Below are 27915 nucleotides of genomic sequence, written 5' to 3' on the forward strand. Positions count from 1 at the left end.
AGGTGTCCTGACTCTCAGCCTGTTCAATTGCAAGCCCCAGATCCAGGGGCAAAGTAAGAGAAGAGGAGGGTGCTGAAGGTTTCACACCCAAATCTGTACTCTTAGGACATAAGCCTGGCATGTCTCACAGAGAGATAAAGAGAAACATATATGTCACTTCTACCCATTTCTCTTGCTTTTTACAGAACCGATCTAATTGTAAAACAGTATTATAGTTGAAACCCTTCAACAGATCAACGTTCCCCATCTTCCAAAGAATACTGTGCCCATTCAGTATCACAGAAGAAGATCAGATGTGTGTTTTTAAACTCTGGGCATCAAATTTGTCCCAGTTTTTTAAAATAAATTTTAAAGAAGTGGTTCTGGAACTGCTAGCTCCAATCTGTAAGAGAGAAAAAAGCGGCATCCACAAGCCGTGGCTTCTTTCCACCAGAGGCATCCCTTCCTGGTCTAGATGGGGGTGTGGACAGACTTTCCACTGAAGATTTCCTTCCCTTGTTGGACTTAGTCTGTTGCTTACCAACGCAGGTGCCTTACTCATCCCTCCCGGTTGAGGTGTGGTGGAGATGCACCAAGGGTAGACCTGATGGCATGCCAAATTGATTTAGTTCCTTACCACCAAGACCTTTGTTTGATATGCCCTTTTGTTCTAATGTCACCTGGGGTAGAGCAGAGTAGCTTTCCCAGAATATTTTCCAAGGGACTACTGGGGGAAGCTTCCATCTTACATGTGCCTGTGTGCATTCCTGAGTACAGTCCTGACCATAGTAGAAGCAGTGAGTCATAAAGAAGTGAACAACAACCAGGATATCTCCTCTGAGTGTTGCCACATCACTGTATGTGAGAGCAAAAGGGTTGGCCAGCGAAGAAAAAGTGATTTTTGTCCTCAAGCTATTAGGGCCAATCCTTCCAATTCATTTCCACAGATTCTACAGAAAGAATATCTAAGGAGTTGAGACAAAAGCCACCAGAGAGCCTCCTCTGGCCCACTAAGAGCTAGTGCTACCAAAGGAAGAAACCCCTTGCACTTCCAATCTGACCAGATTCTGCAATTCCCGATCTGTGTCCTCAAAAACCTCGTGGTCGCCAGCAGGGCTTTTATCCACATAGATCGGAGGCACAGCTGTGAAAAAGTCTCACTTTCAGGTCACTGGCCCTTGAGGCAGGCAGCCAAGAGAGTGACCTCTACCCAGAGAGAAGTTCCTGGAGCTAGAGCTCCACCTCGCTCCCAGAAGTGCTCTTGTAACTTTTGGCTTCTAGGAAGGCTAGGCACTTCCATACATGGAGTCTAAGTAAAAGTACAGAGTAACAACATGGATCACAAGTCCCTTGAAAGTCTATGATCTGACAGATTAGGTTAGTAGTTCTAATTCCCCAAGCAATTACGAAATGGTCAAAGAGACCAGGAAAAGGTGACCAAGAAAGGAAAGTTCGGTCCACACTCTTCGTCCATTTCTGGCTGCTCCCCTCGCAGGGACGTTGGGTGTCTCTTGGCATTGGCAGGTCGGTGTAAACCCCTGACAAGTCTCCCCTTTTTGGGACTGCATTCAGCCACTCAAGAGCTTTCTCTGTCCCTTTCATACTTTAATAAGACTCTGCTACACAAAAGCTCTTTACCTGGTCCCTGGTCCTGAAGCTAAATCTTCTTTGGAGATCATGAATCTGATATTGTTCACCATAAGCTATCAAGACTTCGATTAATATTGATGCATATATGTGGAATCTAGAAAAATGGTACAGATGAACCTATCTGCAAAGCAGAAATGAAGAGACAGCTGTAGAGAACAAATGTATGGACACCAAGAGAGGAAGGGGGGCGGGGGGTTGGGATGAATTAGAGGATTGAGGTAGACATGTATACACTACTATGTAAAAAAGTAGATAACAAGTGAGAACCTGCTGTATAGCACAGGGAACACTACTCGATGCTCTGCGGTGGCAAAGAGGTGATCCATGTCTATACATAGCTGATTCACTTTGCTGTACAGCAGAAAGTAACACTGTAAAGCAACTAAACTTCAAAAAATAATAATTTTTAATAAGATAAAAAGAACTCACGGGAGAGTAGAAAGACAGCACGACTTCAGGAATAACTTAGTCTCCCTTAGAGGAAAATACCAAGTGCATTATGAGGATTCAGAGGTGGGAAGAGTGATAAGACATCCCCGAGGTATGATCAGGAAAGCTTCCTGGGGCAGGTAGCGTGAAGAAGCCTTAAATATTAGGTTGTGGCATGTATATTCAATCTGATGAGAAATGGGGAGCCTTAAGTGTTTTCAAGCAAAGCAAGTTTTGTGATGAGAGCTGCATTTGTTTGTTTATTGAAGATCACTGTCAGCAGAATGGTTGTTGGACAGGGAAGAGGTAAGCAGGGATGCCAGATAGGGAACTATTGCAATAACCTATGGAAAGCAGTAAAATTCACTGTAGCAAAATGGCATTGGAGAATGAAAAGACAGTGGATGAATTAGAGTTACATTTCAGCTGCAGAATCTTCAGGAGCTGAGAAAAGATTGAATTTAATTTCCGTACCTAATTATGTTTTACTTAAATTATTTAAATTAGTTGGCATTCCTAGAGCAGCCCTGAAACATCCTAACTGAAAGGAGAAGCCAGATTGCAAATTAAAAGTGAATAATCCCCACATGGATAATTGAGTCAATTATACAGCGTGTTGAACACATACAAATACATTTGGTTCCACAACACTCCACACACTTCCCAATTCATGCAGTATCTGAAAAAAAAAAAAAAGTACATGTGAATCTACATAAATTATAGGTCTCTGATACAAACATAGATTACCTTACCTGACACCATTTTAATAGAGTTCCAGTTCCCTCAGCTTTTGAATCATTTCCCTTATGTCTTGATTTATTGCCTGAAATAGAGATGCTAACAGCAAACTATTTTGAATCTCTAGGAGGAAGAGGTGAAGTTTATCTCCTCCTCAGTTCCCATCAAAACTATAGCTGGGATTTTCAGCCAAGGAGCATCAGGGTGGTTTTGAGAGTCAATTCGAAGGCAGGCTGATAAGTCTGGGGTCTCTGAGAAGGGGAGAGAGGGGTCTGGAATTCTCAAGGAGGAGAAAAGGACAAACATCTTTTTTTCCCTCTACATTCCTTAGTCTTAGTTACATAAAACGTTTTTTTCTTTAAGCCCAGGACTGATGCTTACACAACAAATAACTGTTTAAACTCTGTACTAAGGATTATATAACAACAATGTATCCTGCTTGAGGACATGTTTCTCCTTCCTAAAAACCTTCTGGTTAATCCCGTAATCTTAAAATGTAAATTACGGGAGTGGGTCTAGTAAAATCTTTACAACCTTGAGACATCCTTTGGATTTATTGTAATAACCAATTTAAAAAGTATATAACTCCCTTGCTTAGACTAGGGAGGGGGGCACTCTCCATCCCCCTTCTGATGTCTATGTCAGAAGCTTTCTCCCTTTTCATACTTTAATAAAACTCAGCTACACAAAAGCTCTTGAGTGATCAAGCCTGGTCCCTGGTCCTGAAGCTAATTCTTCTTCGGAGATCATGAATCCAACATCGTCTGGGCACTGAATTCATGTAACCTGGAACAAAACAGTTGACTGCACCAATTTCCTTTTATTGATCTGCAAAATGGAGGTGAGAATAATGTTTGCTCCCCTGGGCTGTGGTGAGAATTAAACAGCCTGATTTGTATGTGCAAGAATCACTCTACTTTCCCTCATAAAACAAAGTACAGACTTCCAAGGTTTTAGCAAAATAGTGTCTAGTGGATGCAGAAAGCCCTCTCATTATTTTTCTTCATATTCACTGATTGCAGTGATCACTTCTTATCACTACTTTTTCCTATAAAGGCTTGATGCAGTGAATAATTCCACCCCCTAAATGAGACTGTCAGCCAAAATATTTCTGTAATCTCTGGAGTGTGTGTGTGTTAGTCGTTCGGTCATATCTGACTCTTCGTGACCCCATGGGCTATAACCCACCAGGCTCCTCTGTCCATGGAATTCTCCAGGCAAGAATACTGAAGTGGATTGCCATTCCCTTCTCCAGGGGATCTTCCCAACCCAGGGACTGAATCCAGCTCTCCCACATTGCAGACAGATTCTTTACCATCTGAGCCACCAGAGAAGCCCCAGTCTCTGGAGTATAGGCATACATATCCAAAACTACATGGACAAGCCCTCGTAGTTGTCTTCCTGTTGCTACATGCTAGAGAACAGGATATGTACCTCTTGGAGCGTAATTCCATAACCACACTTTATTCCTAACCCTCAAACTTGTCAACCCATCTTTAGAATGGATCCAGAGCCTAGATTGTTGTGGAATGTGAAGTTGCAAAACACACCTCGGAGGACACTCAAGGCGGTGGAGTACAGTTTATTATGCCAGAGGGTCCAAGGGGAATCAGTTCCCAATAAGGACCCTGATGTTTCTGAGAGGCCCAGTTTTATACCCCCTGCTATGTGACAGGTTACATGTTAGCAACCTCTCTGTTGTATATGACTGAGTTTTACAACAAATAGGTGCTAGGAGAACAAACAGTTAAGGTTAAAGGGGGGAAACAATGATTATCCATCAAGGGGGGATGTCTCCTTGGTTAATCTAACAGGGGCAGCCTGAGCTCAACTACAATGTCCGTCTGTCATCTGTAGGGAGGGATGTCTCCAGGAGACCTGGTTTTCATTAGCAACTGTTTCCTCACTCTTGGGCAAAGTTCATGCCCATTTCACATCTTGTCTTTAGGATGGATGACAGGCTTCAAGATGGAGTCTCTCTTGCTTCTCCCACACTGGCCCTAACATTCCCCCCTCCTGATGCTCATCTTATCTTTAATGATGGGGATCAGTCTTGGGTATGTGTTGTACACAGAGACTACATAACTGCAGCAGGGCTGTCAGTCTGGAGGTTACACATTGAGCTATACACTGGAGAATACAAGGCCCAAAAATTAATATAATGATTAACAAAATAGTTACAAAAAGATTTTTCCATCAATCACCTTTGATCCAAGAAAATACTGATGTCCAAAAAGGAGGATTATCATTAGACATAGCTTTTACCTGGTTTTTCATGTCATCTAGAGTGGCTGATACATTGCCAGATAAATCAGGAATATATACACAACATTCAACTTTAATTATAGCATAAGTCCCTCCTTGGGCAGCTGTAAGTATGTCTAAAGCCATCCGATTTTGAATCACTGCCTTTCTCATTTGTATTTGTTCTTCATTTAAAGCTTGGATTGCCTTTGCATAATTGCCTTTGCCTTGGATTGCCTTTGTGTGTTTCATAAAGTTAGTTAGAGCTTCTACTTTAATCATAATATCTGTTGTTCTTATAGATGGTACGAACAAGACAGCTATGTAATCATACCATTGAAACATGAACCTTGCCCACCATGCATGCAAATAAGGCAAAGTTACCACGGCTTGTTGTAAGGATGGCTTAATATGTTCATGAGCAAAGGCAAATCCTAAAGTGCAGCGGCTGACCCAACCAACTGGAAGCCAAGGTCATAAATTCGATCCACACAGCCATTAGGTGCCTTTAGGGGCCACCCATCGGATCCCAGGGTTGTTCCTCCAGTCTGAGCCAGGCCAGTGAGCTGGTAAATCTGGGCAATAGGTGACCTCTAATATTTGTTTACATATTCCAAGGTTTTAGCAAAATAGTGTCCAGTGGATGCAGAAAGGCCTCTTATTATTTTTCTTCATATTCACTGATTGCAGTGATCACTTCTTATCACTACTTTTTCCTATAAAGGCTTGATGCAGTGAATAATTCCACCCCCTAAATGAGACTGTCAGCCAAAATATTTCTGTAATCTCTGGAGTGTGTGTGTGTTAGTCGCTCAGTCATGTCTGACTCTTCGTGACCACATGGGCTGAGAACAAGTATCCCACATATTTTAATTATTTTGGACCTATGGGACAGTCACCAAATCCAATAGTCTGTCCCTTTGCTCCCAACAGATAGGGGCAGGGACAATAGTCTGGCCTTTTTCTGGAGTCATCCAAAAATACTCATCCCATATCTGGTAAAATTGTTCAAAGTACCTGATGGATTGGTCCTTTTTACTGGCCATAGAGTTCTTACCTTTTTTTTTTTTTTAAGTGAAAAGTATAGGCTTTTGTTACTTTATAAAGCTTGCATTTACTTCAGATGTCACCCCATGGCTTTGATCAATCAGATTAGAGTCCAGTTTGCACCAAGAAAGAAGTGACAGGTTATGAGTTACCAAAGAAAGAAACGTTTCTCGTTGTTGTCTCAAAAAGGAACAGAGGGGGCAAAAGTCCCCTCTGCGGAGGGGAGACTCCCACCAAGGAAGTCCAACCATCACTGACAAAGGCATGGCCCCACAAACCCAACAGTTAGAAGTGTTATGGAAGTTCGCATACGAGTGGGCCCAGGACAGGAACACATTATCCTGAGTTTGCAGTCCCGGTAGGGTGGTCATGCTAATCAGGAACAGCAGAATCATCTGCAGTGGTTCCATCCTGGATCTGTAGTCGTCAACAGAAGATGAGTCGGATCTTCAGTGGTTCCTCTGGGTTAGTATGACTGGTCCAGTGTCCTTTTTCCTCCGCTGCTATCTTGAGCTGAGTATGGTAAATCCATGGACTTACCTGCAACTTTAACTGCAGTGGGAGTGGTTAGTACAATAGCGTATGGCCCTTTCCAGGTGGGAGATAACATCTGCCGTTTCCAATCCTTTACCCATACTAAATATCCTGATGAGTATGGGTGTGAAATAGTAACTAAAGAAAAGGGAATTCTTTCTTGAACATAAGGGGTGATATCATGGATTACCTTCCCCAACTGTTCCAGTTGCTGCCACACCTCCACCCTTCCTCCTTGTAATAAATTTCCCTTTTCTTCCCAAATAAGTGGGGGAGGCCTCCCAAACATTATCTCATAGGGAGAACACCCGTGTGACCGGGGGGTCATTCTGATCCTCATTAACACAATGGCAGCACGTCCATCCAGGGGGCGCCAGTTTCTTACACCTATTTTGCCAAAGTCACCTAGATGGTCCAGTTCATTCTCTCAACCATTCCTAAGCTTTGTGGCCTATACGCTGTATGTAGCTTCCATTTAATATTTACTGCTTTGCAGACCAGTTGGAGTAAGTCAGCCACAAATGCGGGCCCATTATCTGATCCTATACTCAGAGGGAACCCAAACCTAGGAATAATGTCTGTCAGCAAGAATCGGGCCACTTCCTTCGCTTTTTCAGTCTTGGTGGGGTAAGCGTCTACCCATCCCGTAAAAGTACATATCATCACCAGTAAATATTTGTATCCTCAGCATGGCTTTACCTCAGTGAAGTCCACTTCTAGATGTTCAAATGGAGCGGTCCCCTTTAACTGTATTCCAGTTGGCGCTGTCTCTTTGGGGGCTGGGTTATTCTTGGCCCAGGTCACCCATCGGCAGCATCTGCATACAAGGCTATTAGATGTGGCATGACAAAATAGAGGGCTAAAATCTCACAAGTCTTTGTTTTCCCTAAATGGGTGGATTGATGGAAATCTGTAACCAGTTGAAATGCCAACCTAGAGGGGACGAAGAGTCTCCCATCTGAGAGTTCCCACCATCGTCCTCCCGCACTGTTCCCTGCTCAGTTTGTGCCCAGATGGTTTCTTCCTTGTCATAGACGCAGACTGCTTGGGCAGTTAGTAGGCTAGACACCACAGGTGTCACCAGAAGTTTGGTTGCTATATTGTCTTGGGCGGCTGCTTCCTGTGCCAGTTGGTCAGCCAGATGGTTCTCTTTCGCCTAAGGTGTGTTCACCCTCTGGTGGCCCCACCAGCGGGTACATTACTGCCACTGCAGCAGGTTCCCATACTGCTGCCAACAGCAGCAGAAGTTCCTCTTTATTTTTTGTATTTATTTTCCAGTTGTAGTTAATAGCCCCCTTTCTTTATATATGGCCCCCTGTACTTGTAAGGTAGCAAAGGCACAGCGTGAATCACACTTTACTCCTAACCCCCAAACTTGTCAACCCATCTTTAGAATGGATCCAGAGCCTAGATCTGCTGCCTCTGATCTATTATGTCTACTAAACCTGCCCAGAGCCCCAAAGTTTCTTCCATACTCTTGATTCTATTGCAAACTTCTGCCAAATTCACCTTTGTTTTTATATTATTATAATATAAATAAAATATATTTATAGAACAAAGTATATTTTGTTTTATATTCTATATATTTGTTTTATAAAACATAAAATTATATTTTGTATTATAACTCAGCATGTAACAGACTGAGCTACATGCTAGTGTTTCCCTAGGGGCTGTAATTGTAGGGAAGTAGGAACAAGTGTCCTTTCCGTCATAGAGGCTTCCCTCATAGCTCAGTTGGTAAAGAATCCACCTGCAGTGCAGGAGACCCAGGTTTGATTCCTGGGTCGGGAAGATCCCCTGGAAAAGGGATAGGCTACCCACTTCAGTATTCTTGGACTTCCCTTGTGGCTCAGCTGATAAAGAATAGACCTGCAATGCGGGAGACCTGGGTTTGATCCCTGGGTTGGGAAGATCCCCTGGAGAAGGAAACAGGTACCCACTCTAGTACTCTGGCCTGGAGAGTTCCATGGACTGTATAGTCCATCGAGTCGCAGAATCAGACACCATTGAGCCACTTTCACTTTCAGGAACAAGGGTAGAGGAAGGAAGGAGGGAAGCAAATACAAGGTGCCATGTTATCCAGCTTATTACAGCTTCAAAACCTAGTTTATTTCTGAGAGAAACTATTTCAAGGTACTGTATCTTGCAATAGCCAAAAGATAGCAGTGGAGAGGAAATTTTTGTCTGCAAACTCTTTCTAATTTGCCATCTTATTTTGGTCCAAATTTGTCCAATGGCTCACGCCACCCTTGAACTCCTGAGGTATGTCACCTGGAGCCTCTAGACAGTCACTGGAAAATCCAGAGCTTCCACAAGTTGGGTAGGAACTGTCCTAGGGCCCACGGCCCAATCCCTGCCCACACTCACCTTGAAGATCTCCCCAGCCCCTGCCCTACCAAGGCTGGAAGCAAGTGGCAGGGGCTTTAAGATCACAGGAATAATTCAGTATTCCCATGGGTCACATTATTGAGAAAGTCAGCAACAGCCTGAAGCCTGGGACACAGTGGGCTGAATGTATCTGTGGAGGTATATAGCTGGAAGACAGTTTTACTCCCCGAGTGGACTCTCAACACAAGAATTGGCTTGGGCCCTGAGTGCTTCAGCTCTTAATTGATGCAGCTTTTTCAATTCATGTACGCCTAGCTGTTTTACCAAAATATCAGAACATAGGTTGGAGTGAGGTTGGTTACACCACTGCCCTGTGTTCTGAGAACTAGGTATGACCTTTGTCCCATTTGGAGCCCTCCCCCTTTTTTTGGCTGTGCTGCACAATGTGTGGGATCTTAGTTCCATAACCAGGGATGGAATCCTCATCCACTGCACTGGAAGTGCAAAGTCTTAACCACTGGACAGCCAGGGAAGACCCTGGAGCCCCTCCTTTTTGATGATTTCCTTCTCAACGGCCCATGGCAGTGTCCTGCAATGTAACCTCAGTCTGCCCACTAGGCATGACCTATATCTTCTCACTCAATGAAGCAGAGCCAAAATATGCGCCTTTTTTCCCCAGAAGTCTTCTCCAACTTATGTAAACCCTGAGTACATCAAGGAATCCAGCCCAAAACCATTCCAGCCAGAAATGTGAACAATTATCTTTGGAGGAAGGGTAACACCTACTCAACCGTTAGAACAGCATCTGAGCCCAAGGAGTCCAGTCTAGCTGAAATGACCTTTTAAGCAAGCTCTTGATCTATATTATCAAACTGAGGGGTACAGACATTTTGTTACAACCTCAGATTATTCTGGCAATGGCTTAGCTAAGGATCTGGCCCAGGTCCTTAACTATGTAAAAGCCTGTAATCCTACAACTCACCTTGAGTTTCTCAGGTAACCATCAAAGGTTGTTTAGAGTCGCATCAATGAAGAGGACAAGAACTGCCTGCCACCCATGCCCCATCCCCAGGTGACGAGCAAATACAAAAGCCACATTCAGCTGCTTGGAACAGGCACTTGCAGCAGCCACTGGCCCAGTTTTCCTCCTTCCTGCCACCTCCCCATTCCCACACCAGCCTCAGTGCCACTTTCTAGCCCTATTTTTAGCTCTGTTTTCAGCACTTGCCTCATAAGTGTAAGTGAATTAGTTGGGGTATAAGGGACAAACAGCCTTCTAGATGGTAAACATGTAATGTTTCCACATTTTCTCCCCAGCTTCTCAGGGGAATGAAGTTTTAAAGTCCCATATTCCAATTTATGAGTTGGTTATGTGACTGTTCCTATTTAATGTAAGATAAGTTAGGAATCAATAAAGCATAAATGTAAACTATTGCCTGAGTATTTGCATACCAGGCTGTGGTGTAGAAGGAAGCAAGAAGCTTAGGGGAAAAAGAGAAAAGAAGGAATAGTATCAGACTTCCTTGGTGGTACAGTGGATAGCACATCCCCACCAATTCAGGGGATGGGGTTTGATTCCTGGTCTGGGAAGATTTCACTTCCTGCAGAGCAACTAAGCCCGTATACCACAACTGCTGAGGCCACACGCCACAACTACTGAGCCAGTGAACCTACAGCCCATGCTCTGCAACAAGAGAAACCACCGCAAGGAGAAGGCTGCGCACTGCAATGAAGAGTAGCCCCCACTCATTGCCACTAGGGAAAGCCCACACGCAGCAACAAGGACCTACTGCAGCCATAAAGAAATCAATTTAATTACAATTTTTTTTTCATTTACCTTTGCATTAGCTCTTTTTTTTTTAAATTTTATTTTATTTTTAAACTTTACATAATTGTATTAGTTTTGCCAAATATCAAAATGAATCCGCCACAGGTATACATGTGTTCTGCATCCTGAACCCTCCTCCCTCCCCATTAATTACAATTTTTTAAAAAGAAGTAATAGTATCCAGGGTGCAGGCCACATTTGTTCACACAAACAGTATTTATTTTCACCCACCCTTAACTGGAGACTGGGGAAGGGAATGGGAAGGAAACTTTTTTTAAAAAGTAATAAAAATATACTTTGTGATATACGAACAGTTCCCCTTCCTAATCTGTTCTCAAGCTTAAAGTTGAAAATCATCTGAAATTATCACCCCTCCATTTTCATTTGCACCTAATTTCTTCTCTCAACCTCTCAGAGACCTGTGCCATTCACAGGATTGATATTTACACATAGGATGTGTGAAACATTGAGTGGTTTCTTCAGTAATTTTCACCAGTGAGCACAGTTTGAAAAGAATTAGATGGTGCTTCCCATATAGACACATCCACCGAGGCACAACTGCAGACTCCCCTTTACTCAGTGACTAGTAAAGGAAATAAAAACAGTAACCACCACAATTAGGCAACAGGAAAAAAAATCCACCCATCAACAGCAAGCAAACAGGGAAACATCAGGCAGCATTTAATAACATACTTGAAAGAAGCGTCTGCCAAGACAAGAAAGGGCGTCTGTATTGCCTAACATGCATCCTAGAGGTGATCCCCAAACTGCTGAAACAGTGCTAGGGAAAGAAGACATCTACAAGCCAGGAGAATCCTCCTAATAACCCCCAATTTGGGGAGGAAGAGAAGTTGGGGAGCTGTGTAAATTGCCAGCCAAAGAGAATCATGGGACATCCTTAGAGAATATGTATCTGTGAAGACAGACGCAGGATGCTATGGGGGATGGAGGAACATCCAGGAACTAGTCTTCTGGTGCCCCTGGGGGAGGGGAAAGTAGAACAATAAGGCAGAAAAAACAGAAATATATGGCATACAAGAAACAGATGAAAAGTTCAGTCTAGAATAAGATATAACGGAATAGAAGAAAATGCCATCTGCCATGTAATTGCTCAAGATAGAACTTACTACGAAAATAAATTCAGTGGAACAAGAGCTAAAAGACAAACTTGATGAAACAGCACAGTTAGATGTAAAATACATTGCAAAAGCAAAGAAAGAAATTGAGGACTAAAAGTGCATCATTTCCTAATACATAAATAAGAAGCTGAAAGAAACAGAGTAGGCACAATTGCAAATTGAATTATTGACAGAAAGGAAGGGCTAACCATAGCAAATGCAAAGGAGAAAGACAAACACAAAGTAGATGCTGAGAGCAAAGAAAAGTCAACCTGAAAATAACTGCGTCCCTAAAGCAAGACTGAGGACAATAGCAGGGGGCGACAGAGGAGACGATGGTAGGATGGCATCACCCACTCAATGGACATGAATTTGAGCAAGCTCTGGGAGATTGTGGGGGACAGGAAAGCCTGGTGCGTTTCAGTTCACGGGGTTGCAAAGAGCTGGACACGACTTAGCAACTGAAAAGCAACAACGAACAAAAACAGACACAAAGATACATTCAATCACTGTAATAAGGAGTCTGACAAGTCTGACTCCTTTTTTTATGTGACTGCTGACAGCTTTCAAGCCCTCTTCCCTTCTGACCCACATCTGGGCAAACTGATGAAGATGGCCCATCACTCCCTCCTTTGGCTCTGGCAGGACATTCAAACCACGCAAGACCCCAACCGTGTGGGAGAACTGTCCTCCTGCACCCCCATCCCAAACACAATAAAACTCCAAGCCAGCCACCTTCCCTGCTCCCTCCAGACATTGCTGGACCTGTTGGGAGCCTGTCCCGCTCACCCCAAAAAGCCACATGATGTGAGTAACAAACTTTTTCATGTCTTTTTAGAGTGTGTGTATGATACCATCAGTCTCAACAGCAAATGAAAACTGGGTTGAAGAGTCTATCTCTCTTCTGTAAAATGGTCACAACAGATATACACTAGAAGACAATTTCCCTATCATGTGGGGGAAACTGACTCTTTACTTTGAAAAAGAGTAAAATTTTTATCAGGAAGAACCTGCTATAGAATGATGATACTGGGGGGGGCGGGAATTCTGGTGAAATTATCACACTCGGAGTATAAAGGAGACATTCTTCAGTAATCTAGGTGAGAAAAGTAAATCACAAGAGAAAAGAAATCAACAAGTCTCAGACTGCTCCACAGCAATGTCTATCAAGTCTTGATAAAGGTGTATTATGTTCAGCCATGATGCTATTCAATTATTAAAGCAAAAGTCAGATATTCTCAGATATGATTGTATTTGTAATTCTCAGAGTTCTTTTGGAAAAGCAGATAGTTAAAAACAAGCCAACCTAACGATTAACAAAATAAAGAACACAGGAATGAATATGCGACAACATGTAGTGAACATTAAATCCATTTAGAAATAAGGGTTAAAATGGGAATTATGTTTACAAAATTAAATCTAAATATTTTAATGTTTGAAAATGTAAAATTAATATATAGCTAAGAGAACTAATTTATGTAATGCACATGATAAGTGAAATAAAATTTTAGGAGTATAGATTTCTTAATCTTTCATGGCATGGTATCAATCAATTCTATCTTAAGTGAACTATATCACTTAAAAAATAAATTAACTGTAACTTCTTAATCTTTTTTTAATTTTTGCAAGGGTAACAACCTAGAGAGCTGTCATCTGAATATGGCTAATGGACTATGAAAATATTTTGCTCCCTCATTTTCTTTGACCTACTCAGTGATGACATAGGCAATGTAATCAGAGAGATTTTTATTTTTAAAACAATACTAGCAATTTAATATCCATTGCTTGCTTCACAAGTCATATTACCACTGCTTCTAAAGCCACTTGAGTTTGTGACCTCTTCCTGAGAAGAATATTTTAGGAATACACATAGCTTTGTTAAAGAAACAACTTTTTAAAAAGAGCAATTTCTTCCATTTCTTTTCCTTCCTTATCCACTTTGATAAAGATTCTGTACAGCCATATATAGCTTTCAAACACTGCATATAGATTGAGATCTAGAAAAATATCCATCTAGAGGTTACTGGAATTTGGTTCAGCTAATGTTTACAGTATTATTTCTGGTTGGTAAGAGTTTCTATAATTTTTTACCTTCTACTTTGTACTCCATACTGCTTGAATTTCTAATCAATATAAAAATAAGAAAGTTGTTCTTCAAAATATAATGAAAACAAAGTGAATTTGTTGTGCATTCAGATTATTTTTTAATATATTACTAAAAGAGGTCACATATAAATAAAAGTTCTTTGAGTGACCCAAGTATTAACACCATTCTCACGGTAATTTGTAAGTAGTATTAATTTATTAATTATTATCAAAATTTACTTAAGATTTTGTGTTCAAGGAAAGGTCCAAAATAAATGATGAATACTACTTGAATTGAAAAGAATGCAATTGTACATCTCTTCAGTATAACTACCTGCTTTTTACACAAGATTTTAAAAGCTTTCTCTATACTGTTTAGATTAGTAAACTGACCAGGCGGCATAGTTGCTATCCCCCAGAACAGTCAGCATAGTATTATTAAAGACAAAGCAGAGCTTCTAACCAGCCACATAGCCAGAGAGGGCCCAACCTGCCTGCTTAGAGTCACATGTAACAGTAAGGGGTTTGTCTGACTCTTCGCCCAGTTTCCTCATTGGTCCAACCACACACGTGTCCATTCTCAGTTCTATATCTAGAATTAAGTAGTTTCTCCTTTGCAATCTGAATAAAGTATGGATTTTAGTTAATAGTAATGTATCAGTATTGCCTCATTAACTGTAATAAATATGCTATATTAACCTAAGATGTTAATAACTGGGGAAGTTGGGTGTTAGGTACATGGGAACTCTTTGTAATGTCCTTGCAATTTTTCTGTTTTCTAAAACTCTTTTAGGAAAAAATTATTTTTAAAAAACCTATTAACTATTTGCAACTTTTTGAATTATAAAGGAAACACTGCTGTCAAAATGACACATATAAAACTTAGAAACATCATCATCTCCTTGTGCTTTCTCAGAGCAGCATCACTAGAGCACCGGGATTGTTGGGGGTGATGTGCTGTGTAACCCATTTCCTTCCCCAGGAAGGTGGGCTGTATCCCCTTCCTGGGATAGCTGCTGGGAAGGTTGCTATTGCTCTAAGCTGTCAGCCTTCTCCAGAGATCTCCTCTCCTAAAGAGCCCCATTCAGCTTAAGGTCACATCCATTCCTCAGGGCAGCCTGTCTCCAATTTCTATTAGGTAAATGCTCCTACCATGGCCCATTTCAAACCAAAGTCTTCTCAATGACTGCACATCTGCAATGTCTCCTCTCCTGCTCCGGGACACCTCTGTGTCTCCCTGAGGTCAAACGGGGACAAGGTCAGAGCACCATTTCCGCTCCAGAGCTTCCTGGGGCCCGCTGGGTGCTTGGTCTGCCTGCATCACGGTCCTCCCTCTCCCTCCAGCTAGTCCTGCTTTCTTCCCACCCCTTTCCAGGTGCTGAACTCAATAGCCTTTCTTAACCAACTTCCTACATACCAACTGAAGCTCAAATTCTACTTCCCGGGGAACCCAATTGCAGCAGAGATTCTTATTGAACAAATTTTCAAGATTATTATTCAGTGGTTGCATCAGGCACTTGAAGACAATACTGATGGTGAAGATGGTGGTAGTAGTGATTATGGTGATGGGAAGACAAAGGAAAGGAAAAGTTTTTGTCTGATAGATTCTTGAATTTTATTTGAACAAGGGTTTGGGATATTTGTCAGGTGGGACTGAAAAAATTAAATGATAGCCAAGCATTTTAATGAAAAGAATTTATGTTACTCTCTAGGAAATCCAGAGGACCTTTCCTAACCATGCCAACTTTACTTTCATATTCCCCTTAATACATAATCCATGGTGTCTATCACCTTCATCCAACGTGCATTTATGCAGCATCTTCTTTGTGCTAAGCTCTGTGCTAAGGCTCTGGTGTCCAAAAAGCACAGTCCCAACTTCCCTATGCAGATTACATCATGTAAAATGATGGCCTTGATGAAGCTCAAGCTGGAATCAAGATTGCCGGGAGAAATATCAATAACCTCAGATATGCAGATGATACCACCCTCATGGCAGAAAGCAAAGAAGAACTAAAGAGGCTCTTGATGAAAGTGAAAGAGGAGACTGAAAAAGCTGGCTTAAAACTCAACGTTCAAAAAACGAAGATCATGGCATCTGGTCCCATCACTTCATGGCAAATAGATGGGGAAATAATGGAAACAGTGAGACACTTATTTTCTTGGGCTCCAAAATCACTGCAGATGGTGACTGCAGCCATGAAATTAAAAGACGCTTGTGTCTTGGAAGAAAAGCTATGCCCAACCTAGACAGCATATTCAAAAGTAGAGACATCACTTTGCCAATAAAGGCCTGTCTAGTCAAAGCTATGGCTTTTCCAGTAGTCCTGTATGGATGTGAGAGTTGGACTGTAAAGAAAGCTGAGCACCAAAGAATTGACGCTTTTGAATGGTGGTGTTGGAGAAGACTCTTGAGAGTCCCTTGGACTACAAGGAGATCAAACCTAAAAGTCAATCCTAAAGAAAATCAGTCCTGAATATTCATTGGAAGAATAGGTGCTGAAGCTGAAACTCCAACACTTTGGCCACCTGATGCAAAGAACAACTCACTGGAAAAGACCGTGATGCTGGGAAAGATTGAAAGTAGGAGGAAAAGGGGACGACAGAGGATGAGATGGTTGGATGGCATCACGGACTCAATGGACAAGAGTTTGAGCAAGCTCCAAGAGTTGGTGATGGACAGAGAAGCCTGGCGTGCTGCAGTTCATTGGGTCACAAAGAGTTGGACACAACTGAGTGACTAAACTGAACTGAACTGACTTCCCTAGTGGTCCAGTGGTTGTGACTCTTTGTTTCCAGTGCAGTGGGCACAGGTATGATCCCTGGCTGGGGAAATGAGGTCCCACATACCAAAAATAAAATAAATAAATAACTAAAAAAAAAACACTGTCCTCCTGATAAGGAAGTTACAAACTGATGTAATGAATGTGAGGTCTAAAAAAAGACAATACAAAGAAAGAAGTACCATGATTGATGTGAGCATGGGGCAGGGTGGATGTTCTGAATACACAATGATAGCCACCATTTATCAAGCTACACTTACTGTGTGCCCAGCATTGTTTTGAATGCCTTGCGAGCATTGTTTGATTAAATCCCACAACAACCCTGTTGGCAGGTCCACTCTCAGATAAGGAAACTCACAATGAGAGTCTGAGTGGTTTTCCCACCGTGATTCAGTAAGCTGTGGGTCGAGCCAGGACTTGGATCCCACGTGCTAATTCAAGACCTAGGACTCCTAACCTTGGTCCTGCTGAGAGATGGAGAATGACTGAATCTAACAAGGAGTATGCAAGTGGGCTGAAGACAGAAACGCTGTGATGAAAGAATAACAAAAAGACCACAAAAGAGACTAGGAAATAACCATCGAGAGGAAGGAAGGGAAATAAACAAAGGTAGAGGTGGTTCAAAGGCAGAACAGAGCCAGTAGAGTCAAATACCAGAATAAAAGATTTAAAGGTCCTGGTGGCTCAAACAGTAAAGCGTCTGTCTACAATGCAGGAGACCTAGGTTCGATCCCTGGGTCGGGAAGATTCCCTGGAGAAGGAAATGGCAACCTACTCCAGTACTCTTGCCTAGAATATCCCATGGACAGAGGAGCCTGGTGCAGGCTACTGTCTGTGGGGTCACAGAGTCGGACATGACTGATCGGCTTCACTTCACTTCAAAGGTCCATGGACTTTAACCACAGTGCTGTCCTTGGGGATTTTGGTTGACTAGGGGGAAGGCAGAACTGATTTCAGATAGTGAGTTGAGAAATGAGTAAATAAGTGACTGGGAAATGGACACCGTGAGTGTTGAATATTATTTCTAACAAATACATAAAAACAAAAATTAGAAATCTAGAGTAGAGTTTGGAATTTCAAAAAAGCGATGTTAATGAAAAGGAGAAGGAAAAGAAAGAGAGAAAAAACGAACAAAGAAAAACAAACAAGGTCGTGAAAGTAATAAAGAAACTACAGGTACAAAATTGATAACTAATACCAAACAGCAAAAATTAAAAATCTAGAGTAGAGTTTGGAATTTCAACAATACAACGTTAAAAAAAAAAAAGAAGAAGAAGAAAAATAAAGAGAGAAAACAAACAAACCAACAAAAACAATGTCGCAAAAATTATAAAGAAAATACAGGTACAAAATTGATATCAAATACCAAAAAGCATAAATTAAAAATCTTGAGTAGAGTTTGGAATTGCAGATATACGATGTTATATAAAAGAAGAAGAGAAAGAAACAGAGGAAAAAAAAGTCACAGCAATTATGAAAAAAACTATAGGTACAAAATTGATAACATATATCAAAAGGCTAAAATTAAAAATCTCCTTTCGAAGAGTTGGGCTGCTTTTCTGGGTGCCTGATGTCCTCTGCCGGCATTCAGAAGTTGTTTTGTGGAATTTACTCGACGTTTAAATGCTCTTTTGATGAATTTGTGGGGGAGAAAGTGTTCTCCCCGTCCTACTCCTCCGCCATCTTGGCTCCTCCTCCTGAATATTATTTCTAGAAGCTCAGTTTTGGGGAAAAGGGGAGGGGTCAATAGACAGGATCAGAGATTTTTCTATAACAAGTTTTGCTTTGGTTTTTCTAAGAAGGGAGAGACTTGAACATGGGTAGTGTGATGACACTGAGTTAACCTGCCTCGCTTCTCTTTCACCTTTTTTTGCAACAGCCCCTGATTTTATCTGAGCTAATCCCCTTCTCCCACTCTATGCTGTTTGATGGGACTGCTGTACTGGGTAGGTTCTGACCCCAGGGACTAACTGACACCAGGACCAAAAAACAAAAATACTTAGAGTTGATTCTCCCCAACAATGATGAGGAGTCCAGCTCCTGTTTGAAAAAAAAACCTACATGTGACTTTTCAGGCCTGACCATGAGTAATTACAAGAGCTCTCCCTGGGTGCCTCACGGGGAAGGCCGCCCTCCCTGCCCTCCTGGCCTGGGTACACAGTCAGTTCAGTTCAGTTCAGTCGTTCAGTTGTGTCCAACTCTTTGTGACCCCATGGACTGCAGCACGCCAGGCTTCCCTGTCCATCACCAACTCCCCGAGCTTACTCAAATTCATGTCCATTGAGTCGGTGATGCCATCCAACCATCTCATCCTCTGTGGTTCCCTTCTCCTCCTGCCTACCATCTTTCCCAGCATCAGGGTCTTTTCCAATGAGTCAGTTCTTCGTATCAGGTGGCCAAAGTACTGGAGTTTCAGCTTCAGCATCAGTTCTTCCAATGAATATTCAGGACTGATTTTCTTTAGGATGGACTAGTTTGATCTTCTTGCAGTCCAAGAGACTCTCAAGAGTCTTCTCCAACACCAAAGTTCAAAGGCATCAATTCTTCGGTGCTCAGCTTTCTTTATAGTCCAACTCTCACATCCATACATGACTACTGGAAAACCATAGCCTTGACTAGATGGACCTTTGTTGACAAAGTAATGTCTCTGCTTTTGAATATGCTGTCTAGGTTGGTCATAACTTTCCTTCCAAGGAGCAAACATCTTTTAATTTCATGGCTACAGTCACCACCTGCAGTGATTTTGGAGTCCAAGAAAATAAAGTCTCTCACTGTTTCCATTTTTTCCCCATCTATTTGCCAGGAAGTAATAAGACCAGATGCTATAATCTCAATTTTCTGAATGTTGAGTTTTAAGCCAACTTTTTCACTATCCTCTTTCACTTTCATCAAAAGACTGTTGAGTTCTTCTTTACTTTCTGCCGTAAGAGTGGTGTCATCTGCATATCTGAGGTTATTGATATTTCTCCCAGCAATCTTGATTCCAGCTTGTGCTTCATCCACCCTGGCATTTCACATGATGTACTCTGCATATAAGTTAAATAAGCAGGGTGACAATATGCAGCCTTGTTCATACTCCTTTCCCGATGTGGAACCAGTCTGTTGTTCCATGTCCAGTTCTAACTGTTGTTTCTGGACCTGCATACAGATTTCTCAGGAGGCAAATCAGGTGGTCTGGTATTCCCATCTCTTTAAGAATTTTCCATAGTTTGTTGTGATCCACACAGTCAAAGGTTTGGGCATAGTCAATAAAGCAGAAGTAGATGTTTTTCTGGAACTGTCTTGCTTTATCGATGATCCAATGGATGTTGGCAGTTTTGTTCCTCTGCCTTTTCTAAATTCAACTTGAACATCTGGAAGTTCATGGTTCACATACTATTGAAGCCTGGCTTGGAGAATTGGGTTTTGGAGTCAGGGCCTCTCAGACCTTGTGCTTTGCACATTTGCATTCCTAGCCCCAGGGCCTTCAATCCTTAGTCTCTTTATCTGAGGCCTTGAGCAGACCTCTGCCAAACTCTCTTTACTGGGAGGAGGAGGGAATCCTGAAGATAGATTTCCCCACTCTGGCTCAATACCCAGTATTCGTCCACTCCTAATCCTCACCCACTATCCCCTACCCAACCCAGGGTCCATAAAGCTGTAGGAGCCTCTTGTTCAGGATTTGTGGACAGTAAAATGCCCCCCAAGACTGCCCAGATCCACCTAATCCTCCACAGTGGGGAAAAGAGAATGGGGTGGCAGGAGGCTGGTGCTTTCTTTGGTTTTAGCCCCTTGCATATGACCGTACAAGGGAACATACCCCTTGCATATTCCCTTGTAGCTCAGTTGGTAAAGAATCTGCCTGCAATAATGCAGGAGACCTGAGTTCAATTCCTGGGTCAGGAAGATCCACTGGAGAAAGAAATGGCAACCTTCTCCAGTATTCTTGCCTGGAAAATCCCATGGACAGAGTAGCCTGGCGGGCTACAGTCCATGGGGTTCAAGAGTCGGACACAACTTAGCGACTAAACAACCACCACCACCATTTTACCATCACAGTAAGTGATAATGACTTAACTCTTTGCTTTTTGGCTCCTGAATCGGCTGCTCTGACTCCTGACAACTCAGCTGTCTCTCCCAGCTCAGTGAGCTCCTAACAGTTTGTCCCGAGGACACTGTCCTCTGTGCACTGCTCCCCAGCTCCACAGAGCACCTGCTCTTTCCAAGGCAGGCTCTTGTTCAGTTCATTACCTCACATGTGGTGGGCCCTTTTCTGGCCTAAATTAGCCAGAACTGTTTGCAATTGAAAACCATAGCTGACGTACGCACGTCTAAATGCTGATCATGAAAAGCCAACAAAGACTAAGCGTGCAGAGATACAGAAAAGAAAGAGAAATCACAAAGATTAATACACTGGGGCTCCAGATGAATCAGGGGAAACTGGATCCAGAGGTCATTCCAAGTGACTGGACTTTGGTAGGAGAGAACATAGAGAAGTGGGGGCAAGAAGAAAATAGAGATTTTTATGAAGATTTGAGACACGGAAGATAATCAGGATTGTCAAAGATATCTGTGTTGGGAGACCTCTATCCTTTCTAAGAAAGATGAAACATTGCTTAGATGATGAAGAGGTGGTGAGTTTAGATAGCTAAAGCTTACATGGTTGCCATGTGAATGACTAAGGAGCTTGTTGGGCCAAAGGAGGTATTGCCATGGGAACAGGCAACAGCATCAGTCTGCATAACTGGTACCTTCACCACAGACCGCTTGAGAAAGAGACATATATGGAGTCACACATTTTATTTGAAATATTTTCTAAACTTGATATTTTTGCTAAATGTAGCCTTTGTTTTCAGGCTGCCCAGATGGCGCTTGTGATAAACAACACACCTGCCAATGCAAGAGATGTAAGAGATGTGGATTCAATCCCTGGGTCAGGAAGATCCCCTGGAGGGAGGGCATGGTAATCCACTCCAGTATTCTTGCTTGGAGAATCTCATGGACAGAGGAGCCTGGCGGGCTAGAGTCCAAGGGGTTGCAAAGAGTCGGACACGACTGAAACGACTTAGCACAGCACAGCCTTTGTTTTCAGTTATAACTTTGAAGCAAAAGTAAACACCAGAATAAAAATGTGTTTACCAAACTGAAAGGCTGTCATAAATTTGGAAACATTAAATGGAGAAATTGCAATAAACTTTGCGGGGAGGGGGAAACCCCAAATCTGTTTCAATAGTGGTGTCTCAGTTTTGTTCTCTGCATAAAACTTAAAGTACATATTACTGGCCACCAGAGGGAGCCAAAACCAAGCATACAACTTTTTCTACAAAGCTTTTTAGCAAAGTGAATTATTAAAAACTGCAAAATGCAAATGAACCTCATCTTCCAAGAATATATGCAAAAGTTGTAGAAATCATACAATTTAATGCTACTCTGATGCCAAATACATTAGAAAAAATTTCAAACTAGAAGAGAATTCTGAATCTCAAGTAGATCAAAAAAGCGGCATTCTTCCCTGCCTCCCTCCCTGTCTCTTTTTCTCTCTCCTCTCTCCGGGGCTGGGCTGTAGTAACTCCCCAAAGCTAGGTCATTTGTATTCCATTTCAGTGAAAACATTCTGTGAGTTGTATCAACACGTTCTCAGCCACTACAGGGAGCATACCTGGTTAGAGGTATGTTGACAAGAAACAGGTCTGACTCAGACCTCTTAATTCAGGCTTCAGGTACAACTTGGGAAAGAGAGGGGAAACATTTCTAGTGGAAGTTTGGTTTTTAAAAAATTGCTGCCATTAAATAGACATCTTTCCATTTTCTGCATAGTATGTGCATTAGTTAGGATAGTTTGTTTATAAGCAAGAAAATCCTCCTTTGGCTAACTTAGAGGGGAATGGAGTTTACTGAAAGGATATTGGTTTCTACTATCCTTTGAACAGTTTATAACTAAAATCTGGGAAATATTTTATACTGAAAACGATAATTAGAGTTTATTTTGAACTAACTTATGTTCACAAATTTGAAAATATGGATTAAGCGGATAAATCCTAGAAAAATAAAACTCTCCAAAATTGGCATTAAGATAGAATAAAATAGAATATAACTGTTTTTATAAATGCATATATTCTTAAATACCTTCTTATCAAAACCAACCAACCAGCCAACCTCAGATCCAATGGCTTCACTGGTAAGTTCCAGCAAATATTTAAGGAAACCACAGTCATCTGAAACAAAGCCTTCCAGAGAAGAAAAAATGGATAGGAATCCACAATTCCTTTTGTGAGATGAACATTACCTCCATATCGAAGACCACAAGGGACTTCCACTTCCAGAGAGATGAGTAGGACTTCTTTCTGTTTCTCTCAATAAGTACAGGTTAAAAGACTGGACATGATAAATGAAACAAAGGATGACTCTGAAAAATTGACAGAGGTAGACAGGCTGAATAGGGACCTTGGATCCGAGAAATGACACAGTTTAAGTAGCCTGAGTTTTCTTTCTACTTCACATATCCCAGGTTGAAGAAATTTTTTCTTATTCCTTTTATCTTTAGCACCTAGTAAAGTAACTGGCAGATAGGTACTTGATGAACGAACAAATGAATGGTCACTAAGTAGTATATCTATTAAGCACTCAGGGCCATTGAATTCACTGTCAAAGGAAAAACAATTAAAATCAGTCCCTGATCTCTTTGAATTTACTATAACTGATTTAAGCATTGGCCAATTTTAAAAGAACCATAGAGAGTGAGGAGGGAAATGCTGCCAAAACTACAAACTATAAACACAAAATAAGCTCTTTGTTAGACATGAACAGTGAAGATAAAACAGTCATATTCCTTCCACAGAGTGGAAAAAAAATTATTATGGAAAAAGCAAAATTTTAGTAAATCTGTGAATATGAAAAAGAATTTCCCATATCTAGGATTAAAGCATAGATTATGAAAAAGAAAGTATGAAAACTGGTTTGGCAACATAATATATTTGGAGTACTGTTCAAACTAACCTGGAAATTGTAGTATGTCATTAGAGACACCACACAGAATGAAGGAAAAGAAACAGTAGAAGGGGGAAAAGCAAGAAGTAGAGATGTTTTTAACTATTTCATACAAAGTGAATTATTATTTTAATTATTTTATACAGTCCATGCGACCCCATGGACTGTAGCCCGCCAGGCTCCTCTGTCCATGGAATTCTCCAGGCAAGAATACTGGAGTGGATTGCCATTTCCTCCTCCAGGGGATCTTCCTGATCTGGGGATCAAACCCGGGTCTCCCGCATTGCAAGCAGACTCTCTACCATCTGAGCCACTAGGGAATCCTGTTTTATACAGGATATATGCTAATGGAAGGCACTCAATGCTGAGAACATACCAAATGTCCATAAGTACTAGACAATCAAGAAAGTCACACATCAAGGGCACCTGCTATAATAGAAGAGCCGCTTTACTGTGCTCCCAGGGGAGTGGTGGCAGTGTCGTCCACATGAAAGGCACCCCTGGACAAAGCAGCCGATTGTTTGCGTGGCCAAACACTGCAGTCCTGCCCACATAAGTGTTTACATTTCCAATGCGTAATAGAACTACAATCCATGATAGCCACAAAATGTCCAAGTTGGCATTGTTCATTTTCCAGGACAAGCAAATAAATACATAAAGGAGAGCTTACGGGATTTTTCTATGAGTTCACATCCCAAGGTTCATACCTGCAAGAGATCCAGGATACTGGATTTTGGGGTTGGGGTTGGGTGTGGATGGATTGTCTCAGATGCTGTATGGATTCTCTTACAAATTAGATACAGGTAGACTATTCTGCAAATCAATGAGATATGACATTCTATTTGCATTGGAATAAATCCTTGTGTAAAGGAGTACTAAGTGACTTTAAATCCCTTGGTTAATATTTTAATCAACATGTGGAACCACACTCCTTACAATTTCTATACATATTCATGAAGACACACAGTCAACACTGAAAGATCACCAAGCAGAAAGAGAAAAAATCCTATTACACTGACATGACAATTTCCTTAATGTAATCAAATGGTACAGCTCTATTCCTTGTTAATCTGAATTCAGTTCAGAGAACTAAAGAGATTTGTTCACTCTGGGATAGAACTAGACACTTACAAAATAAGTTTCTGACAATTCACATCAATTTATTTTTGCAATAATCATTTAGTGCAAGAGGCTTTAAAAAAATGCATTGAATTAGCATTAGATCAAGATGAAATAAACTGATTCACACACACAAAAAAAGGACTTCACCAAAGGTTTTACTAGGCTTCCTTAACAGCAGTATGAGATGTCTGCTTAATAAATATGTGCATTTATTTATTTTTTGCTTTACTTGGAAAACTTACCAATGTAATTTGCCAACACATGTTTTAAACCAGATCCTCTCATCTAATGTTTAAGACAGTAGAACAAGAGGAGACAAAAAGGAAGGGCAGTTTAATGTTCATTTGCCCGATTATTTTTTAATATGAAAATGAGTTTTCACTGGACAAGATACAGATATAGATTGAATGGTGAGGTTAATATGAACCAGTTCAGTATCTATTCCCCCATTTCAAAAGTTTATCACTGAAAAGTAGTTTACTATGTTTATGCTAATTCTAAGTGTTCTAGATTTGAAGCAACCAAATACATGTATGTTAATAAAAATATTTTTAAATTAAAAAAATATATATAATAAGGCAGTTTTCTCAAACTTACCTGATCTTGAGACCTACTTGGGGGTGCTGGTTTTAAAGTATGGATTTCCGGGCCTCCTCCCTAAAGATTCTGATTCCCAAAGTACAGGGTGGGCCTAAAGAAAGCACATTATTAGAAGCACCTGGATGAGCTTTACAATCAGGTCCATTAGGGACCTATGTGGTGTCATGACAACAACTGACCTAGTCTTAGGATTCAAAACCCTAGGGTTGCCAGGGCTTCTGTTAGTCCTTAACTGAGTTATTTTAATCTGAGTCTAAATCGCCTCAATTGTTTAAAAAAAAAAAAAAAGGAAGACTGTTTTCAGTGTATAGACTCTGAGGACAGGACCAGCTGAGTTCTACTCACAGCTCCCTCCCCATGCCTGGCACAGAACAACCTCTTGGTTATTACCTGTTGACAAATCCCTAGTTAAAGACAACACGTAAGTTTCCTTTTCGACTTTAAAATTACATAATTCTAAAATAAATAAGGAAACAATTCACTTGGTCAGTCATTTACAAAATAACAATTATTCTCAAAACAAAACATAATATAAACCAAAAAAAATGCCCCCATTTCATTGGACTGGTCTCAGGGCTGTATGTTCCTGATGGGCATTTCAAAGGACCTGACTAGGGTGATTTGATTTCTTCCTCCCAGGACTGTGATGGTTAAAGGCAGTGAATTGGGAGCACAGAGTACAAAGTTGAGTCTAGAAAATCCAGTAAATTCTGTGAAAAACAGAGTCAGTTCTCCTGCTGCACACATAGGAACACTGGCGTCACAGCATAACTTGCAGGATTTTTGTTACTTTAGTCCCAAAACATACTGTTAAGTAACAAGTCCAGAATTATCATGAACCTTCCCTGGCATGTGGATTGTACGGTAATAAGTACTTTTGAAAATGATTAAACAGGAAAAATAAACTCTGGGAACTATATGTTTCCAGTCTCCACACAGCAGCATCAACCCCACCTGGGGAATGCAAATTCTTGAGCTCTGCCCCAGACCTAACAAATGAGAAACTCTGGGGGTGGGGCAGAAAAATCTAGCATGTTACCAGCCTCCCAGGTGACTCTGATGTACACTGAAGGATGAGAACCACTGAGTTAAACAGGACTCATAAAAACAAATGCAAAGTAAGCTGAGTACAAGTTTCTATAAAGCTCCAACAACAAATCAGAATTGAAAAAAAATCACATCATGTATCCACTCAGTTGGGTATCAATACACTCAGTCAACACACAACAACATGCCTCCACAGAATAATTTAAGTTTCCTCCTTTTGGAAAAAAAAAAATTCTGAAATACTGATCCTGAAATGAAAAAACAATGTAAACCAATGACCTTTAGGATATTCAAGTCTTAATATTTCCATGTTACAAGTAAAACACAAATTTTTAATAAAAATGTTGCCAAGTATTACCAAATTTCATTTTTAAATTATTAAAATAATAATGATAATAAATGAAACTATGGGTATACAGTGCCAAGTCAATCCAAATAGCAATTCTGATTTAAAACTGGTGATATGTGAGATTCTAAGGGTAACTAGCTATTAGAAATGTCTGAATCTATGTTCTTCTATGTCAAGACAAGCTCCCAGCTACAGAATTCTGAAAATCCTCAAACTCCACCTCCTAAGGTACCAGCAAAGAGGAAAGAGATTTTTAATCTGAGAGCAGGGTAGCAATGGAGGTGCTGGTGCTGAGATCCATCCATGTGCACGCTCTTGAGTTACCAGGGGGAGGAATTTCAGACATCACAACAGGAAGGTTAGAGAAGACTGGCGCATTCTGTGTAGGTCTATGGCTTTGGAGAACACAAGTCTTAAGTGTGTTTTTTAAAACGTTTTCTCCCAGCCCTAAAATTCACCTAGGAGAAAGAGGCTGGCTTCAATGCAAAAAAGAAAAAACCTATCCGCCCCAAGGGCAGCTCCTAGTCGGGGACATCGAATGGCAGCATGCTGATGACCTCCCCAGACTCGGTGACGATGGCGCTGCTGGAGCGGCACTCAGGCCACGCTTGTTGGAGTTACGTTTGGGGGCAGGGGTAGAAGCAGCCCAGGCAGTCCACAGGTCCGCGTTGTTGCAGATAAGCCTGCCGCTTTTGTCATACTTCTCCATGACTCCGCAAAGAAGAAGAACGACGCTAACAGGACACTGGGCTTCCCTTTGTAGCTCAGTTGGTAAAGAATCTGTCGGCAATGCAGGAGACTCAGGCTTGATTTCTGGGTCGGGAAGATCCCCTGGAGAAGGAAATGGCAACCCACTCCAGTATTCTTGCCTGGAAAATTCCATGGACAGAGGAGACTGGCAGGCTACAGTCCACGGGGTGGCAAGAGTCAGACCCGACTTAGCAACTAAACCACCAACCACCACCACCAACAGGCCGGTGCATTCAGAATGGATTTTTGTTTGGCAATCTTCCTAAATAAACTCCCTTTACTCTGAAGAAGCAGCACCCTAAAAATGACCCTGCAGTACTT

General features: G+C 41.4%; 1 long non-coding RNA gene across 7 annotated transcripts; it reads right to left on the reverse strand.

Moving 5' to 3' along the window:
* Positions 1-1824: 1824 nt before the first annotated feature.
* LOC129642124 (uncharacterized) lies at positions 1825-25545 on the reverse strand. Of its 7 annotated transcripts, XR_008709545.1 has the most exons (5): positions 25446-25545; positions 24434-24539; positions 23026-23145; positions 7321-7438; positions 4376-6639 (listed from the first exon to the last, which is right to left on the reverse strand). It is a non-coding gene; the product is annotated as an uncharacterized LOC129642124 (long non-coding RNA). The 7 variants fall into 7 exon arrangements; XR_008709550.1 differs by lacking the exons at positions 23026-23145; positions 24434-24539 and adding an exon at positions 1825-2737 and having other exon boundaries at positions 6400-6639; XR_008709546.1 differs by lacking the exon at positions 24434-24539.
* Between the last annotated feature and the right edge of the window lie 2370 nt (positions 25546-27915).

This window comes from Bubalus kerabau, chromosome 1 (assembly GCF_029407905.1).
Source record: "Bubalus kerabau isolate K-KA32 ecotype Philippines breed swamp buffalo chromosome 1, PCC_UOA_SB_1v2, whole genome shotgun sequence".
Lineage (NCBI taxonomy): Eukaryota > Metazoa > Chordata > Mammalia > Artiodactyla > Bovidae > Bubalus > Bubalus kerabau.